This window comes from Phyllobates terribilis, unplaced genomic scaffold (genome assembly GCF_046119375.1).
Source record: "Phyllobates terribilis strain yellow unplaced genomic scaffold, ASM4611937v1 Scaffold_2316__1_contigs__length_142825, whole genome shotgun sequence".
Lineage (NCBI taxonomy): Eukaryota > Metazoa > Chordata > Amphibia > Anura > Dendrobatidae > Phyllobates > Phyllobates terribilis.
The window spans coordinates 126,549-142,826 of record NW_027365074.1 but is presented as its reverse complement, the minus strand read 5'-3'; the positions used below and the strand labels follow the sequence as shown (position 1 = coordinate 142,826).

The 16,278-nt window shown below is 62.7% G+C and overlaps 15 non-coding genes and 1 pseudogene across 15 annotated transcripts; all 16 read right to left on the bottom strand.

Annotated features, from left to right (window-relative positions):
* LOC141246002 (U1 spliceosomal RNA) lies at positions 1 to 74 on the bottom strand (annotated as a pseudogene; the record flags this gene model as incomplete).
* A 915-nt stretch (positions 75 to 989) lies between these two features.
* On the bottom strand, positions 990 to 1,153 carry LOC141245992 (U1 spliceosomal RNA). Its single transcript, XR_012309632.1, has one exon. It is a non-coding gene; the product is annotated as a U1 spliceosomal RNA (small nuclear RNA).
* Positions 1,154 to 2,068: 915 nt separating this feature from the next.
* LOC141245991 (U1 spliceosomal RNA) lies at positions 2,069 to 2,232 on the bottom strand. Its single transcript, XR_012309631.1, has one exon. It is a non-coding gene; the product is annotated as a U1 spliceosomal RNA (small nuclear RNA).
* Positions 2,233 to 3,147: 915 nt separating this feature from the next.
* LOC141245990 (U1 spliceosomal RNA) lies at positions 3,148 to 3,311 on the bottom strand. The gene has a single exon (XR_012309630.1). It is a non-coding gene; the product is annotated as a U1 spliceosomal RNA (small nuclear RNA).
* A 915-nt stretch (positions 3,312 to 4,226) lies between these two features.
* LOC141245989 (U1 spliceosomal RNA) lies at positions 4,227 to 4,390 on the bottom strand. The gene has a single exon (XR_012309629.1). It is a non-coding gene; the product is annotated as a U1 spliceosomal RNA (small nuclear RNA).
* A 915-nt stretch (positions 4,391 to 5,305) lies between these two features.
* Positions 5,306 to 5,469, bottom strand: LOC141245988 (U1 spliceosomal RNA). The gene has a single exon (XR_012309628.1). It is a non-coding gene; the product is annotated as a U1 spliceosomal RNA (small nuclear RNA).
* A 915-nt stretch (positions 5,470 to 6,384) lies between these two features.
* On the bottom strand, positions 6,385 to 6,548 carry LOC141245987 (U1 spliceosomal RNA). The gene has a single exon (XR_012309627.1). It is a non-coding gene; the product is annotated as a U1 spliceosomal RNA (small nuclear RNA).
* A 915-nt stretch (positions 6,549 to 7,463) lies between these two features.
* Positions 7,464 to 7,627, bottom strand: LOC141245986 (U1 spliceosomal RNA). The gene has a single exon (XR_012309626.1). It is a non-coding gene; the product is annotated as a U1 spliceosomal RNA (small nuclear RNA).
* A 915-nt stretch (positions 7,628 to 8,542) lies between these two features.
* LOC141245985 (U1 spliceosomal RNA) lies at positions 8,543 to 8,706 on the bottom strand. Its single transcript, XR_012309625.1, has one exon. It is a non-coding gene; the product is annotated as a U1 spliceosomal RNA (small nuclear RNA).
* A 915-nt stretch (positions 8,707 to 9,621) lies between these two features.
* Positions 9,622 to 9,785, bottom strand: LOC141245984 (U1 spliceosomal RNA). Its single transcript, XR_012309624.1, has one exon. It is a non-coding gene; the product is annotated as a U1 spliceosomal RNA (small nuclear RNA).
* A 915-nt stretch (positions 9,786 to 10,700) lies between these two features.
* On the bottom strand, positions 10,701 to 10,864 carry LOC141245982 (U1 spliceosomal RNA). The gene has a single exon (XR_012309622.1). It is a non-coding gene; the product is annotated as a U1 spliceosomal RNA (small nuclear RNA).
* Positions 10,865 to 11,779: 915 nt separating this feature from the next.
* Positions 11,780 to 11,943, bottom strand: LOC141245981 (U1 spliceosomal RNA). The gene has a single exon (XR_012309621.1). It is a non-coding gene; the product is annotated as a U1 spliceosomal RNA (small nuclear RNA).
* A 915-nt stretch (positions 11,944 to 12,858) lies between these two features.
* Positions 12,859 to 13,022, bottom strand: LOC141245980 (U1 spliceosomal RNA). The gene has a single exon (XR_012309620.1). It is a non-coding gene; the product is annotated as a U1 spliceosomal RNA (small nuclear RNA).
* A 915-nt stretch (positions 13,023 to 13,937) lies between these two features.
* LOC141245979 (U1 spliceosomal RNA) lies at positions 13,938 to 14,101 on the bottom strand. The gene has a single exon (XR_012309619.1). It is a non-coding gene; the product is annotated as a U1 spliceosomal RNA (small nuclear RNA).
* Positions 14,102 to 15,016: 915 nt separating this feature from the next.
* LOC141245978 (U1 spliceosomal RNA) lies at positions 15,017 to 15,180 on the bottom strand. The gene has a single exon (XR_012309618.1). It is a non-coding gene; the product is annotated as a U1 spliceosomal RNA (small nuclear RNA).
* Positions 15,181 to 16,095: 915 nt separating this feature from the next.
* Positions 16,096 to 16,259, bottom strand: LOC141245977 (U1 spliceosomal RNA). The gene has a single exon (XR_012309617.1). It is a non-coding gene; the product is annotated as a U1 spliceosomal RNA (small nuclear RNA).
* Between the last annotated feature and the right edge of the window lie 19 nt (positions 16,260 to 16,278).

Genomic DNA, 16,278 nt, shown 5'->3' with positions numbered 1-16,278 from the left:
GGAGTGCAATGGATGAGCCTCACCCTGGGAGAACCACCTTAGTGATCATGGTATCTCCCCTGCCAGGTAAGTATGAGTCGGAGCCCGCCGGGCCGACGAGCGCCCCTCTGGCGCAGCCCCCCAGCATCGCGGAGTCTCGTGCACCAAAAGTAAGGGGTGGTGTGGCCCGGCGGCGCCTGCACGGACGCTCCCCGAGTGGGTGACGCCGGGCGCTCAAGGCGCAGCTGACGCCCCGTCCGTCCCCCAGAGGGCAGGCCGAGCTCAAGCGGAAAACCGTCCAAGATGCACAGCAGCAGCAGCCTGATCATTTGCATATAGGGGCGGCTGCTCCCAAGCACTACGTCGCTGCGGCCGGGAACAGGCAGGCAGCTAGAGCTCTGCAGCTGCCACCCTCTGCTGGCACCCTGTCGTGACTCACTCAGCTGCGGCCAGGAGGACGCACGGTGGAGGAGGCTCAAGGGCAGGCCCAGCAGCTGCTTCGGGTCGACCGACCGAACGGCAGACAGCTGTGCACCGGCGGGCCACTCACAACTCCAGCTCCGGCCGCGAGATGGGGACGCTGCAAGTGGCCACCCTTGAGCGTGCCTGCGCAGGAGGAGGCTTTCGGCCGCTCGCGCTCTCCCTGGAACACGGCGTTGCCTCGTGTGCTCCAAAGCATGCCTTTGGTTCGCTGCAAATCCAGCATGTTGGGGCGCTAGTCCCGACACCTGCAGAAGAGCAGAGGGAGCCATGTCGTCACCAAGTGAATGAGATGCAAACGAGCAGATCAATCCCCAGCAGCAGGCAGGGGGCGCCAAGTCCAACAAACAAAGCACAAAGCAAAGGCAAAAGGCCCCAAGCCAACAAAGAAGCAAGCAACTCGTCCCTTCTTAGCCAGGGCAGGGAGAAGGTGGCGGCGTAGGCCCACAAGGGGGAGCCAAAGGCCACGTCCACCTCTCCGAGCTTCTCATCATTCCCAAAGCACTGTTCTGTCATTGACTGGAGGAAATCAGGGGAAAGCGCGAACGCAGTCCCCCACTACCACAAATTATGCAGTCGAGTTTCCCGCATTTGGGGAAATCGCAGGGGTCAGCACACCCGGAGTGCAATGGATGAGCCTCACCCTGGGAGAACCACCTTAGTGATCATGGTATCTCCCCTGCCAGGTAAGTATGAGTCGGAGCCCGCCGGGCCGACGAGCGCCCCTCTGGCGCAGCCCCCCAGCATCGCGGAGTCTCGTGCACCAAAAGTAAGGGGTGGTGTGGCCCGGCGGCGCCTGCACGGACGCTCCCCGAGTGGGTGACGCCGGGCGCTCAAGGCGCAGCTGACGCCCCGTCCGTCCCCCAGAGGGCAGGCCGAGCTCAAGCGGAAAACCGTCCAAGATGCACAGCAGCAGCAGCCTGATCATTTGCATATAGGGGCGGCTGCTCCCAAGCACTACGTCGCTGCGGCCGGGAACAGGCAGGCAGCTAGAGCTCTGCAGCTGCCACCCTCTGCTGGCACCCTGTCGTGACTCACTCAGCTGCGGCCAGGAGGACGCACGGTGGAGGAGGCTCAAGGGCAGGCCCAGCAGCTGCTTCGGGTCGACCGACCGAACGGCAGACAGCTGTGCACCGGCGGGCCACTCACAACTCCAGCTCCGGCCGCGAGATGGGGACGCTGCAAGTGGCCACCCTTGAGCGTGCCTGCGCAGGAGGAGGCTTTCGGCCGCTCGCGCTCTCCCTGGAACACGGCGTTGCCTCGTGTGCTCCAAAGCATGCCTTTGGTTCGCTGCAAATCCAGCATGTTGGGGCGCTAGTCCCGACACCTGCAGAAGAGCAGAGGGAGCCATGTCGTCACCAAGTGAATGAGATGCAAACGAGCAGATCAATCCCCAGCAGCAGGCAGGGGGCGCCAAGTCCAACAAACAAAGCACAAAGCAAAGGCAAAAGGCCCCAAGCCAACAAAGAAGCAAGCAACTCGTCCCTTCTTAGCCAGGGCAGGGAGAAGGTGGCGGCGTAGGCCCACAAGGGGGAGCCAAAGGCCACGTCCACCTCTCCGAGCTTCTCATCATTCCCAAAGCACTGTTCTGTCATTGACTGGAGGAAATCAGGGGAAAGCGCGAACGCAGTCCCCCACTACCACAAATTATGCAGTCGAGTTTCCCGCATTTGGGGAAATCGCAGGGGTCAGCACACCCGGAGTGCAATGGATGAGCCTCACCCTGGGAGAACCACCTTAGTGATCATGGTATCTCCCCTGCCAGGTAAGTATGAGTCGGAGCCCGCCGGGCCGACGAGCGCCCCTCTGGCGCAGCCCCCCAGCATCGCGGAGTCTCGTGCACCAAAAGTAAGGGGTGGTGTGGCCCGGCGGCGCCTGCACGGACGCTCCCCGAGTGGGTGACGCCGGGCGCTCAAGGCGCAGCTGACGCCCCGTCCGTCCCCCAGAGGGCAGGCCGAGCTCAAGCGGAAAACCGTCCAAGATGCACAGCAGCAGCAGCCTGATCATTTGCATATAGGGGCGGCTGCTCCCAAGCACTACGTCGCTGCGGCCGGGAACAGGCAGGCAGCTAGAGCTCTGCAGCTGCCACCCTCTGCTGGCACCCTGTCGTGACTCACTCAGCTGCGGCCAGGAGGACGCACGGTGGAGGAGGCTCAAGGGCAGGCCCAGCAGCTGCTTCGGGTCGACCGACCGAACGGCAGACAGCTGTGCACCGGCGGGCCACTCACAACTCCAGCTCCGGCCGCGAGATGGGGACGCTGCAAGTGGCCACCCTTGAGCGTGCCTGCGCAGGAGGAGGCTTTCGGCCGCTCGCGCTCTCCCTGGAACACGGCGTTGCCTCGTGTGCTCCAAAGCATGCCTTTGGTTCGCTGCAAATCCAGCATGTTGGGGCGCTAGTCCCGACACCTGCAGAAGAGCAGAGGGAGCCATGTCGTCACCAAGTGAATGAGATGCAAACGAGCAGATCAATCCCCAGCAGCAGGCAGGGGGCGCCAAGTCCAACAAACAAAGCACAAAGCAAAGGCAAAAGGCCCCAAGCCAACAAAGAAGCAAGCAACTCGTCCCTTCTTAGCCAGGGCAGGGAGAAGGTGGCGGCGTAGGCCCACAAGGGGGAGCCAAAGGCCACGTCCACCTCTCCGAGCTTCTCATCATTCCCAAAGCACTGTTCTGTCATTGACTGGAGGAAATCAGGGGAAAGCGCGAACGCAGTCCCCCACTACCACAAATTATGCAGTCGAGTTTCCCGCATTTGGGGAAATCGCAGGGGTCAGCACACCCGGAGTGCAATGGATGAGCCTCACCCTGGGAGAACCACCTTAGTGATCATGGTATCTCCCCTGCCAGGTAAGTATGAGTCGGAGCCCGCCGGGCCGACGAGCGCCCCTCTGGCGCAGCCCCCCAGCATCGCGGAGTCTCGTGCACCAAAAGTAAGGGGTGGTGTGGCCCGGCGGCGCCTGCACGGACGCTCCCCGAGTGGGTGACGCCGGGCGCTCAAGGCGCAGCTGACGCCCCGTCCGTCCCCCAGAGGGCAGGCCGAGCTCAAGCGGAAAACCGTCCAAGATGCACAGCAGCAGCAGCCTGATCATTTGCATATAGGGGCGGCTGCTCCCAAGCACTACGTCGCTGCGGCCGGGAACAGGCAGGCAGCTAGAGCTCTGCAGCTGCCACCCTCTGCTGGCACCCTGTCGTGACTCACTCAGCTGCGGCCAGGAGGACGCACGGTGGAGGAGGCTCAAGGGCAGGCCCAGCAGCTGCTTCGGGTCGACCGACCGAACGGCAGACAGCTGTGCACCGGCGGGCCACTCACAACTCCAGCTCCGGCCGCGAGATGGGGACGCTGCAAGTGGCCACCCTTGAGCGTGCCTGCGCAGGAGGAGGCTTTCGGCCGCTCGCGCTCTCCCTGGAACACGGCGTTGCCTCGTGTGCTCCAAAGCATGCCTTTGGTTCGCTGCAAATCCAGCATGTTGGGGCGCTAGTCCCGACACCTGCAGAAGAGCAGAGGGAGCCATGTCGTCACCAAGTGAATGAGATGCAAACGAGCAGATCAATCCCCAGCAGCAGGCAGGGGGCGCCAAGTCCAACAAACAAAGCACAAAGCAAAGGCAAAAGGCCCCAAGCCAACAAAGAAGCAAGCAACTCGTCCCTTCTTAGCCAGGGCAGGGAGAAGGTGGCGGCGTAGGCCCACAAGGGGGAGCCAAAGGCCACGTCCACCTCTCCGAGCTTCTCATCATTCCCAAAGCACTGTTCTGTCATTGACTGGAGGAAATCAGGGGAAAGCGCGAACGCAGTCCCCCACTACCACAAATTATGCAGTCGAGTTTCCCGCATTTGGGGAAATCGCAGGGGTCAGCACACCCGGAGTGCAATGGATGAGCCTCACCCTGGGAGAACCACCTTAGTGATCATGGTATCTCCCCTGCCAGGTAAGTATGAGTCGGAGCCCGCCGGGCCGACGAGCGCCCCTCTGGCGCAGCCCCCCAGCATCGCGGAGTCTCGTGCACCAAAAGTAAGGGGTGGTGTGGCCCGGCGGCGCCTGCACGGACGCTCCCCGAGTGGGTGACGCCGGGCGCTCAAGGCGCAGCTGACGCCCCGTCCGTCCCCCAGAGGGCAGGCCGAGCTCAAGCGGAAAACCGTCCAAGATGCACAGCAGCAGCAGCCTGATCATTTGCATATAGGGGCGGCTGCTCCCAAGCACTACGTCGCTGCGGCCGGGAACAGGCAGGCAGCTAGAGCTCTGCAGCTGCCACCCTCTGCTGGCACCCTGTCGTGACTCACTCAGCTGCGGCCAGGAGGACGCACGGTGGAGGAGGCTCAAGGGCAGGCCCAGCAGCTGCTTCGGGTCGACCGACCGAACGGCAGACAGCTGTGCACCGGCGGGCCACTCACAACTCCAGCTCCGGCCGCGAGATGGGGACGCTGCAAGTGGCCACCCTTGAGCGTGCCTGCGCAGGAGGAGGCTTTCGGCCGCTCGCGCTCTCCCTGGAACACGGCGTTGCCTCGTGTGCTCCAAAGCATGCCTTTGGTTCGCTGCAAATCCAGCATGTTGGGGCGCTAGTCCCGACACCTGCAGAAGAGCAGAGGGAGCCATGTCGTCACCAAGTGAATGAGATGCAAACGAGCAGATCAATCCCCAGCAGCAGGCAGGGGGCGCCAAGTCCAACAAACAAAGCACAAAGCAAAGGCAAAAGGCCCCAAGCCAACAAAGAAGCAAGCAACTCGTCCCTTCTTAGCCAGGGCAGGGAGAAGGTGGCGGCGTAGGCCCACAAGGGGGAGCCAAAGGCCACGTCCACCTCTCCGAGCTTCTCATCATTCCCAAAGCACTGTTCTGTCATTGACTGGAGGAAATCAGGGGAAAGCGCGAACGCAGTCCCCCACTACCACAAATTATGCAGTCGAGTTTCCCGCATTTGGGGAAATCGCAGGGGTCAGCACACCCGGAGTGCAATGGATGAGCCTCACCCTGGGAGAACCACCTTAGTGATCATGGTATCTCCCCTGCCAGGTAAGTATGAGTCGGAGCCCGCCGGGCCGACGAGCGCCCCTCTGGCGCAGCCCCCCAGCATCGCGGAGTCTCGTGCACCAAAAGTAAGGGGTGGTGTGGCCCGGCGGCGCCTGCACGGACGCTCCCCGAGTGGGTGACGCCGGGCGCTCAAGGCGCAGCTGACGCCCCGTCCGTCCCCCAGAGGGCAGGCCGAGCTCAAGCGGAAAACCGTCCAAGATGCACAGCAGCAGCAGCCTGATCATTTGCATATAGGGGCGGCTGCTCCCAAGCACTACGTCGCTGCGGCCGGGAACAGGCAGGCAGCTAGAGCTCTGCAGCTGCCACCCTCTGCTGGCACCCTGTCGTGACTCACTCAGCTGCGGCCAGGAGGACGCACGGTGGAGGAGGCTCAAGGGCAGGCCCAGCAGCTGCTTCGGGTCGACCGACCGAACGGCAGACAGCTGTGCACCGGCGGGCCACTCACAACTCCAGCTCCGGCCGCGAGATGGGGACGCTGCAAGTGGCCACCCTTGAGCGTGCCTGCGCAGGAGGAGGCTTTCGGCCGCTCGCGCTCTCCCTGGAACACGGCGTTGCCTCGTGTGCTCCAAAGCATGCCTTTGGTTCGCTGCAAATCCAGCATGTTGGGGCGCTAGTCCCGACACCTGCAGAAGAGCAGAGGGAGCCATGTCGTCACCAAGTGAATGAGATGCAAACGAGCAGATCAATCCCCAGCAGCAGGCAGGGGGCGCCAAGTCCAACAAACAAAGCACAAAGCAAAGGCAAAAGGCCCCAAGCCAACAAAGAAGCAAGCAACTCGTCCCTTCTTAGCCAGGGCAGGGAGAAGGTGGCGGCGTAGGCCCACAAGGGGGAGCCAAAGGCCACGTCCACCTCTCCGAGCTTCTCATCATTCCCAAAGCACTGTTCTGTCATTGACTGGAGGAAATCAGGGGAAAGCGCGAACGCAGTCCCCCACTACCACAAATTATGCAGTCGAGTTTCCCGCATTTGGGGAAATCGCAGGGGTCAGCACACCCGGAGTGCAATGGATGAGCCTCACCCTGGGAGAACCACCTTAGTGATCATGGTATCTCCCCTGCCAGGTAAGTATGAGTCGGAGCCCGCCGGGCCGACGAGCGCCCCTCTGGCGCAGCCCCCCAGCATCGCGGAGTCTCGTGCACCAAAAGTAAGGGGTGGTGTGGCCCGGCGGCGCCTGCACGGACGCTCCCCGAGTGGGTGACGCCGGGCGCTCAAGGCGCAGCTGACGCCCCGTCCGTCCCCCAGAGGGCAGGCCGAGCTCAAGCGGAAAACCGTCCAAGATGCACAGCAGCAGCAGCCTGATCATTTGCATATAGGGGCGGCTGCTCCCAAGCACTACGTCGCTGCGGCCGGGAACAGGCAGGCAGCTAGAGCTCTGCAGCTGCCACCCTCTGCTGGCACCCTGTCGTGACTCACTCAGCTGCGGCCAGGAGGACGCACGGTGGAGGAGGCTCAAGGGCAGGCCCAGCAGCTGCTTCGGGTCGACCGACCGAACGGCAGACAGCTGTGCACCGGCGGGCCACTCACAACTCCAGCTCCGGCCGCGAGATGGGGACGCTGCAAGTGGCCACCCTTGAGCGTGCCTGCGCAGGAGGAGGCTTTCGGCCGCTCGCGCTCTCCCTGGAACACGGCGTTGCCTCGTGTGCTCCAAAGCATGCCTTTGGTTCGCTGCAAATCCAGCATGTTGGGGCGCTAGTCCCGACACCTGCAGAAGAGCAGAGGGAGCCATGTCGTCACCAAGTGAATGAGATGCAAACGAGCAGATCAATCCCCAGCAGCAGGCAGGGGGCGCCAAGTCCAACAAACAAAGCACAAAGCAAAGGCAAAAGGCCCCAAGCCAACAAAGAAGCAAGCAACTCGTCCCTTCTTAGCCAGGGCAGGGAGAAGGTGGCGGCGTAGGCCCACAAGGGGGAGCCAAAGGCCACGTCCACCTCTCCGAGCTTCTCATCATTCCCAAAGCACTGTTCTGTCATTGACTGGAGGAAATCAGGGGAAAGCGCGAACGCAGTCCCCCACTACCACAAATTATGCAGTCGAGTTTCCCGCATTTGGGGAAATCGCAGGGGTCAGCACACCCGGAGTGCAATGGATGAGCCTCACCCTGGGAGAACCACCTTAGTGATCATGGTATCTCCCCTGCCAGGTAAGTATGAGTCGGAGCCCGCCGGGCCGACGAGCGCCCCTCTGGCGCAGCCCCCCAGCATCGCGGAGTCTCGTGCACCAAAAGTAAGGGGTGGTGTGGCCCGGCGGCGCCTGCACGGACGCTCCCCGAGTGGGTGACGCCGGGCGCTCAAGGCGCAGCTGACGCCCCGTCCGTCCCCCAGAGGGCAGGCCGAGCTCAAGCGGAAAACCGTCCAAGATGCACAGCAGCAGCAGCCTGATCATTTGCATATAGGGGCGGCTGCTCCCAAGCACTACGTCGCTGCGGCCGGGAACAGGCAGGCAGCTAGAGCTCTGCAGCTGCCACCCTCTGCTGGCACCCTGTCGTGACTCACTCAGCTGCGGCCAGGAGGACGCACGGTGGAGGAGGCTCAAGGGCAGGCCCAGCAGCTGCTTCGGGTCGACCGACCGAACGGCAGACAGCTGTGCACCGGCGGGCCACTCACAACTCCAGCTCCGGCCGCGAGATGGGGACGCTGCAAGTGGCCACCCTTGAGCGTGCCTGCGCAGGAGGAGGCTTTCGGCCGCTCGCGCTCTCCCTGGAACACGGCGTTGCCTCGTGTGCTCCAAAGCATGCCTTTGGTTCGCTGCAAATCCAGCATGTTGGGGCGCTAGTCCCGACACCTGCAGAAGAGCAGAGGGAGCCATGTCGTCACCAAGTGAATGAGATGCAAACGAGCAGATCAATCCCCAGCAGCAGGCAGGGGGCGCCAAGTCCAACAAACAAAGCACAAAGCAAAGGCAAAAGGCCCCAAGCCAACAAAGAAGCAAGCAACTCGTCCCTTCTTAGCCAGGGCAGGGAGAAGGTGGCGGCGTAGGCCCACAAGGGGGAGCCAAAGGCCACGTCCACCTCTCCGAGCTTCTCATCATTCCCAAAGCACTGTTCTGTCATTGACTGGAGGAAATCAGGGGAAAGCGCGAACGCAGTCCCCCACTACCACAAATTATGCAGTCGAGTTTCCCGCATTTGGGGAAATCGCAGGGGTCAGCACACCCGGAGTGCAATGGATGAGCCTCACCCTGGGAGAACCACCTTAGTGATCATGGTATCTCCCCTGCCAGGTAAGTATGAGTCGGAGCCCGCCGGGCCGACGAGCGCCCCTCTGGCGCAGCCCCCCAGCATCGCGGAGTCTCGTGCACCAAAAGTAAGGGGTGGTGTGGCCCGGCGGCGCCTGCACGGACGCTCCCCGAGTGGGTGACGCCGGGCGCTCAAGGCGCAGCTGACGCCCCGTCCGTCCCCCAGAGGGCAGGCCGAGCTCAAGCGGAAAACCGTCCAAGATGCACAGCAGCAGCAGCCTGATCATTTGCATATAGGGGCGGCTGCTCCCAAGCACTACGTCGCTGCGGCCGGGAACAGGCAGGCAGCTAGAGCTCTGCAGCTGCCACCCTCTGCTGGCACCCTGTCGTGACTCACTCAGCTGCGGCCAGGAGGACGCACGGTGGAGGAGGCTCAAGGGCAGGCCCAGCAGCTGCTTCGGGTCGACCGACCGAACGGCAGACAGCTGTGCACCGGCGGGCCACTCACAACTCCAGCTCCGGCCGCGAGATGGGGACGCTGCAAGTGGCCACCCTTGAGCGTGCCTGCGCAGGAGGAGGCTTTCGGCCGCTCGCGCTCTCCCTGGAACACGGCGTTGCCTCGTGTGCTCCAAAGCATGCCTTTGGTTCGCTGCAAATCCAGCATGTTGGGGCGCTAGTCCCGACACCTGCAGAAGAGCAGAGGGAGCCATGTCGTCACCAAGTGAATGAGATGCAAACGAGCAGATCAATCCCCAGCAGCAGGCAGGGGGCGCCAAGTCCAACAAACAAAGCACAAAGCAAAGGCAAAAGGCCCCAAGCCAACAAAGAAGCAAGCAACTCGTCCCTTCTTAGCCAGGGCAGGGAGAAGGTGGCGGCGTAGGCCCACAAGGGGGAGCCAAAGGCCACGTCCACCTCTCCGAGCTTCTCATCATTCCCAAAGCACTGTTCTGTCATTGACTGGAGGAAATCAGGGGAAAGCGCGAACGCAGTCCCCCACTACCACAAATTATGCAGTCGAGTTTCCCGCATTTGGGGAAATCGCAGGGGTCAGCACACCCGGAGTGCAATGGATGAGCCTCACCCTGGGAGAACCACCTTAGTGATCATGGTATCTCCCCTGCCAGGTAAGTATGAGTCGGAGCCCGCCGGGCCGACGAGCGCCCCTCTGGCGCAGCCCCCCAGCATCGCGGAGTCTCGTGCACCAAAAGTAAGGGGTGGTGTGGCCCGGCGGCGCCTGCACGGACGCTCCCCGAGTGGGTGACGCCGGGCGCTCAAGGCGCAGCTGACGCCCCGTCCGTCCCCCAGAGGGCAGGCCGAGCTCAAGCGGAAAACCGTCCAAGATGCACAGCAGCAGCAGCCTGATCATTTGCATATAGGGGCGGCTGCTCCCAAGCACTACGTCGCTGCGGCCGGGAACAGGCAGGCAGCTAGAGCTCTGCAGCTGCCACCCTCTGCTGGCACCCTGTCGTGACTCACTCAGCTGCGGCCAGGAGGACGCACGGTGGAGGAGGCTCAAGGGCAGGCCCAGCAGCTGCTTCGGGTCGACCGACCGAACGGCAGACAGCTGTGCACCGGCGGGCCACTCACAACTCCAGCTCCGGCCGCGAGATGGGGACGCTGCAAGTGGCCACCCTTGAGCGTGCCTGCGCAGGAGGAGGCTTTCGGCCGCTCGCGCTCTCCCTGGAACACGGCGTTGCCTCGTGTGCTCCAAAGCATGCCTTTGGTTCGCTGCAAATCCAGCATGTTGGGGCGCTAGTCCCGACACCTGCAGAAGAGCAGAGGGAGCCATGTCGTCACCAAGTGAATGAGATGCAAACGAGCAGATCAATCCCCAGCAGCAGGCAGGGGGCGCCAAGTCCAACAAACAAAGCACAAAGCAAAGGCAAAAGGCCCCAAGCCAACAAAGAAGCAAGCAACTCGTCCCTTCTTAGCCAGGGCAGGGAGAAGGTGGCGGCGTAGGCCCACAAGGGGGAGCCAAAGGCCACGTCCACCTCTCCGAGCTTCTCATCATTCCCAAAGCACTGTTCTGTCATTGACTGGAGGAAATCAGGGGAAAGCGCGAACGCAGTCCCCCACTACCACAAATTATGCAGTCGAGTTTCCCGCATTTGGGGAAATCGCAGGGGTCAGCACACCCGGAGTGCAATGGATGAGCCTCACCCTGGGAGAACCACCTTAGTGATCATGGTATCTCCCCTGCCAGGTAAGTATGAGTCGGAGCCCGCCGGGCCGACGAGCGCCCCTCTGGCGCAGCCCCCCAGCATCGCGGAGTCTCGTGCACCAAAAGTAAGGGGTGGTGTGGCCCGGCGGCGCCTGCACGGACGCTCCCCGAGTGGGTGACGCCGGGCGCTCAAGGCGCAGCTGACGCCCCGTCCGTCCCCCAGAGGGCAGGCCGAGCTCAAGCGGAAAACCGTCCAAGATGCACAGCAGCAGCAGCCTGATCATTTGCATATAGGGGCGGCTGCTCCCAAGCACTACGTCGCTGCGGCCGGGAACAGGCAGGCAGCTAGAGCTCTGCAGCTGCCACCCTCTGCTGGCACCCTGTCGTGACTCACTCAGCTGCGGCCAGGAGGACGCACGGTGGAGGAGGCTCAAGGGCAGGCCCAGCAGCTGCTTCGGGTCGACCGACCGAACGGCAGACAGCTGTGCACCGGCGGGCCACTCACAACTCCAGCTCCGGCCGCGAGATGGGGACGCTGCAAGTGGCCACCCTTGAGCGTGCCTGCGCAGGAGGAGGCTTTCGGCCGCTCGCGCTCTCCCTGGAACACGGCGTTGCCTCGTGTGCTCCAAAGCATGCCTTTGGTTCGCTGCAAATCCAGCATGTTGGGGCGCTAGTCCCGACACCTGCAGAAGAGCAGAGGGAGCCATGTCGTCACCAAGTGAATGAGATGCAAACGAGCAGATCAATCCCCAGCAGCAGGCAGGGGGCGCCAAGTCCAACAAACAAAGCACAAAGCAAAGGCAAAAGGCCCCAAGCCAACAAAGAAGCAAGCAACTCGTCCCTTCTTAGCCAGGGCAGGGAGAAGGTGGCGGCGTAGGCCCACAAGGGGGAGCCAAAGGCCACGTCCACCTCTCCGAGCTTCTCATCATTCCCAAAGCACTGTTCTGTCATTGACTGGAGGAAATCAGGGGAAAGCGCGAACGCAGTCCCCCACTACCACAAATTATGCAGTCGAGTTTCCCGCATTTGGGGAAATCGCAGGGGTCAGCACACCCGGAGTGCAATGGATGAGCCTCACCCTGGGAGAACCACCTTAGTGATCATGGTATCTCCCCTGCCAGGTAAGTATGAGTTGGAGCCCGCCGGGCCGACGAGCGCCCCTCTGGCGCAGCCCCCCAGCATCGCGGAGTCTCGTGCACCAAAAGTAAGGGGTGGTGTGGCCCGGCGGCGCCTGCACGGACGCTCCCCGAGTGGGTGACGCCGGGCGCTCAAGGCGCAGCTGACGCCCCGTCCGTCCCCCAGAGGGCAGGCCGAGCTCAAGCGGAAAACCGTCCAAGATGCACAGCAGCAGCAGCCTGATCATTTGCATATAGGGGCGGCTGCTCCCAAGCACTACGTCGCTGCGGCCGGGAACAGGCAGGCAGCTAGAGCTCTGCAGCTGCCACCCTCTGCTGGCACCCTGTCGTGACTCACTCAGCTGCGGCCAGGAGGACGCACGGTGGAGGAGGCTCAAGGGCAGGCCCAGCAGCTGCTTCGGGTCGACCGACCGAACGGCAGACAGCTGTGCACCGGCGGGCCACTCACAACTCCAGCTCCGGCCGCGAGATGGGGACGCTGCAAGTGGCCACCCTTGAGCGTGCCTGCGCAGGAGGAGGCTTTCGGCCGCTCGCGCTCTCCCTGGAACACGGCGTTGCCTCGTGTGCTCCAAAGCATGCCTTTGGTTCGCTGCAAATCCAGCATGTTGGGGCGCTAGTCCCGACACCTGCAGAAGAGCAGAGGGAGCCATGTCGTCACCAAGTGAATGAGATGCAAACGAGCAGATCAATCCCCAGCAGCAGGCAGGGGGCGCCAAGTCCAACAAACAAAGCACAAAGCAAAGGCAAAAGGCCCCAAGCCAACAAAGAAGCAAGCAACTCGTCCCTTCTTAGCCAGGGCAGGGAGAAGGTGGCGGCGTAGGCCCACAAGGGGGAGCCAAAGGCCACGTCCACCTCTCCGAGCTTCTCATCATTCCCAAAGCACTGTTCTGTCATTGACTGGAGGAAATCAGGGGAAAGCGCGAACGCAGTCCCCCACTACCACAAATTATGCAGTCGAGTTTCCCGCATTTGGGGAAATCGCAGGGGTCAGCACACCCGGAGTGCAATGGATGAGCCTCACCCTGGGAGAACCACCTTAGTGATCATGGTATCTCCCCTGCCAGGTAAGTATGAGTTGGAGCCCGCCGGGCCGACGAGCGCCCCTCTGGCGCAGCCCCCCAGCATCGCGGAGTCTCGTGCACCAAAAGTAAGGGGTGGTGTGGCCCGGCGGCGCCTGCACGGACGCTCCCCGAGTGGGTGACGCCGGGCGCTCAAGGCGCAGCTGACGCCCCGTCCGTCCCCCAGAGGGCAGGCCGAGCTCAAGCGGAAAACCGTCCAAGATGCACAGCAGCAGCAGCCTGATCATTTGCATATAGGGGCGGCTGCTCCCAAGCACTACGTCGCTGCGGCCGGGAACAGGCAGGCAGCTAGAGCTCTGCAGCTGCCACCCTCTGCTGGCACCCTGTCGTGACTCACTCAGCTGCGGCCAGGAGGACGCACGGTGGAGGAGGCTCAAGGGCAGGCCCAGCAGCTGCTTCGGGTCGACCGACCGAACGGCAGACAGCTGTGCACCGGCGGGCCACTCACAACTCCAGCTCCGGCCGCGAGATGGGGACGCTGCAAGTGGCCACCCTTGAGCGTGCCTGCGCAGGAGGAGGCTTTCGGCCGCTCGCGCTCTCCCTGGAACACGGCGTTGCCTCGTGTGCTCCAAAGCATGCCTTTGGTTCGCTGCAAATCCAGCATGTTGGGGCGCTAGTCCCGACACCTGCAGAAGAGCAGAGGGAGCCATGTCGTCACCAAGTGAATGAGATGCAAACGAGCAGATCAATCCCCAGCAGCAGGCAGGGGGCGCCAAGTCCAACAAACAAAGCACAAAGCAAAGGCAAAAGGCCCCAAGCCAACAAAGAAGCAAGCAACTCGTCCCTTCTTAGCCAGGGCAGGGAGAAGGTGGCGGCGTAGGCCCACAAGGGGGAGCCAAAGGCCACGTCCACCTCTCCGAGCTTCTCATCATTCCCAAAGCACTGTTCTGTCATTGACTGGAGGAAATCAGGGGAAAGCGCGAACGCAGTCCCCCACTACCACAAATTATGCAGTCGAGTTTCCCGCATTTGGGGAAATCGCAGGGGTCAGCACACCCGGAGTGCAATGGATGAGCCTCACCCTGGGAGAACCACCTTAGTGATCATGGTATCTCCCCTGCCAGGTAAGTATGAGTTGGAGCCCGCCGGGCCGACGAGCGCCCCTCTGGCGCAGCCCCCCAGCATCGCGGAGTCTCGTGCACCAAAAGTAAGGGGTGGTGTGGCCCGGCGGCGCCTGCACGGACGCTCCCCGAGTGGGTGACGCCGGGCGCTCAAGGCGCAGCTGACGCCCCGTCCGTCCCCCAGAGGGCAGGCCGAGCTCAAGCGGAAAACCGTCCAAGATGCACAGCAGCAGCAGCCTGATCATTTGCATATAGGGGCGGCTGCTCCCAAGCACTACGTCGCTGCGGCCGGGAACAGGCAGGCAGCTAGAGCTCTGCAGCTGCCACCCTCTGCTGGCACCCTGTCGTGACTCACTCAGCTGCGGCCAGGAGGACGCACGGTGGAGGAGGCTCAAGGGCAGGCCCAGCAGCTGCTTCGGGTCGACCGACCGAACGGCAGACAGCTGTGCACCGGCGGGCCACTCACAACTCCAGCTCCGGCCGCGAGATGGGGACGCTGCAAGTGGCCACCCTTGAGCGTGCCTGCGCAGGAGGAGGCTTTCGGCCGCTCGCGCTCTCCCTGGAACACGGCGTTGCCTCGTGTGCTCCAAAGCATGCCTTTGGTTCGCTGCAAATCCAGCATGTTGGGGCGCTAGTCCCGACACCTGCAGAAGAGCAGAGGGAGCCATGTCGTCACCAAGTGAATGAGATGCAAACGAGCAGATCAATCCCCAGCAGCAGGCAGGGGGCGCCAAGTCCAACAAACAAAGCACAAAGCAAAGGCAAAAGGCCCCAAGCCAACAAAGAAGCAAGCAACTCGTCCCTTCTTAGCCAGGGCAGGGAGAAGGTGGCGGCGTAGGCCCACAAGGGGGAGCCAAAGGCCACGTCCACCTCTCCGAGCTTCTCATCATTCCCAAAGCACTGTTCTGTCATTGACTGGAGGAAATCAGGGGAAAGCGCGAACGCAGTCCCCCACTACCACAAATTATGCAGTCGAGTTTCCCGCATTTGGGGAAATCGCAGGGGTCAGCACACCCGGAGTGCAATGGATGAGCCTCACCCTGGGAGAACCACCTTAGTGATCATGGTATCTCCCCTGCCAGGTAAGTATGAGTTGGAGCCCGCCGGGCCGACGAGCGCCCCTCTGGCGCAGCCCCCCAGCATCGCGGAGTCTCGTGCACCAAAAGTAAGGGGTGGTGTGGCCCGGCGGCGCCTGCACGGACGCTCCCCGAGTGGGTGACGCCGGGCGCTCAAGGCGCAGCTGACGCCCCGTCCGTCCCCCAGAGGGCAGGCCGAGCTCAAGCGGAAAACCGTCCAAGATGCACAGCAGCAGCAGCCTGATCATTTGCATATAGGGGCGGCTGCTCCCAAGCACTACGTCGCTGCGGCCGGGAACAGGCAGGCAGCTAGAGCTCTGCAGCTGCCACCCTCTGCTGGCACCCTGTCGTGACTCACTCAGCTGCGGCCAGGAGGACGCACGGTGGAGGAGGCTCAAGGGCAGGCCCAGCAGCTGCTTCGGGTCGACCGACCGAACGGCAGACAGCTGTGCACCGGCGGGCCACTCACAACTCCAGCTCCGGCCGCGAGATGGGGACGCTGCAAGTGGCCACCCTTGAGCGTGCCTGCGCAGGAGGAGGCTTTCGGCCGCTCGCGCTCTCCCTGGAACACGGCGTTGCCTCGTGTGCTCCAAAGCATGCCTTTGGTTCGCTGCAAATCCAGCATGTTGGGGCGCTAGTCCCGACACCTGCAGAAGAGCAGAGGGAGCCATGTCGTCACCAAGTGAATGAGATGCAAACGAGCAGATCAATCCCCAGCAGCAGGCAGGGGGCGCCAAGTCCAACAAACAAAGCACAAAGCAAAGGCAAAAGGCCCCAAGCCAACAAAGAAGCAAGCAACTCGTCCCTTCTTAGCCAGGGCAGGGAGAAGGTGGCGGCGTAGGCCCACAAGGGGGAGCCAAAGGCCACGTCCACCTCTCCGAGCTTCTCATCATTCCCAAAGCACTGTTCTGTCATTGACTGGAGGAAATCAGGGGAAAGCGCGAACGCAGTCCCCCACTACCACAAATTATGCAGTCGAGTTTCCCGCATTTGGGGAAATCGCAGGGGTCAGCACACCCGGAGTGCAATGGATGAGCCTCACCCTGGGAGAACCACCTTAGTGATCATGGTATCTCCCCTGCCAGGTAAGTATGAGTTGGAGCCCGCCGGGC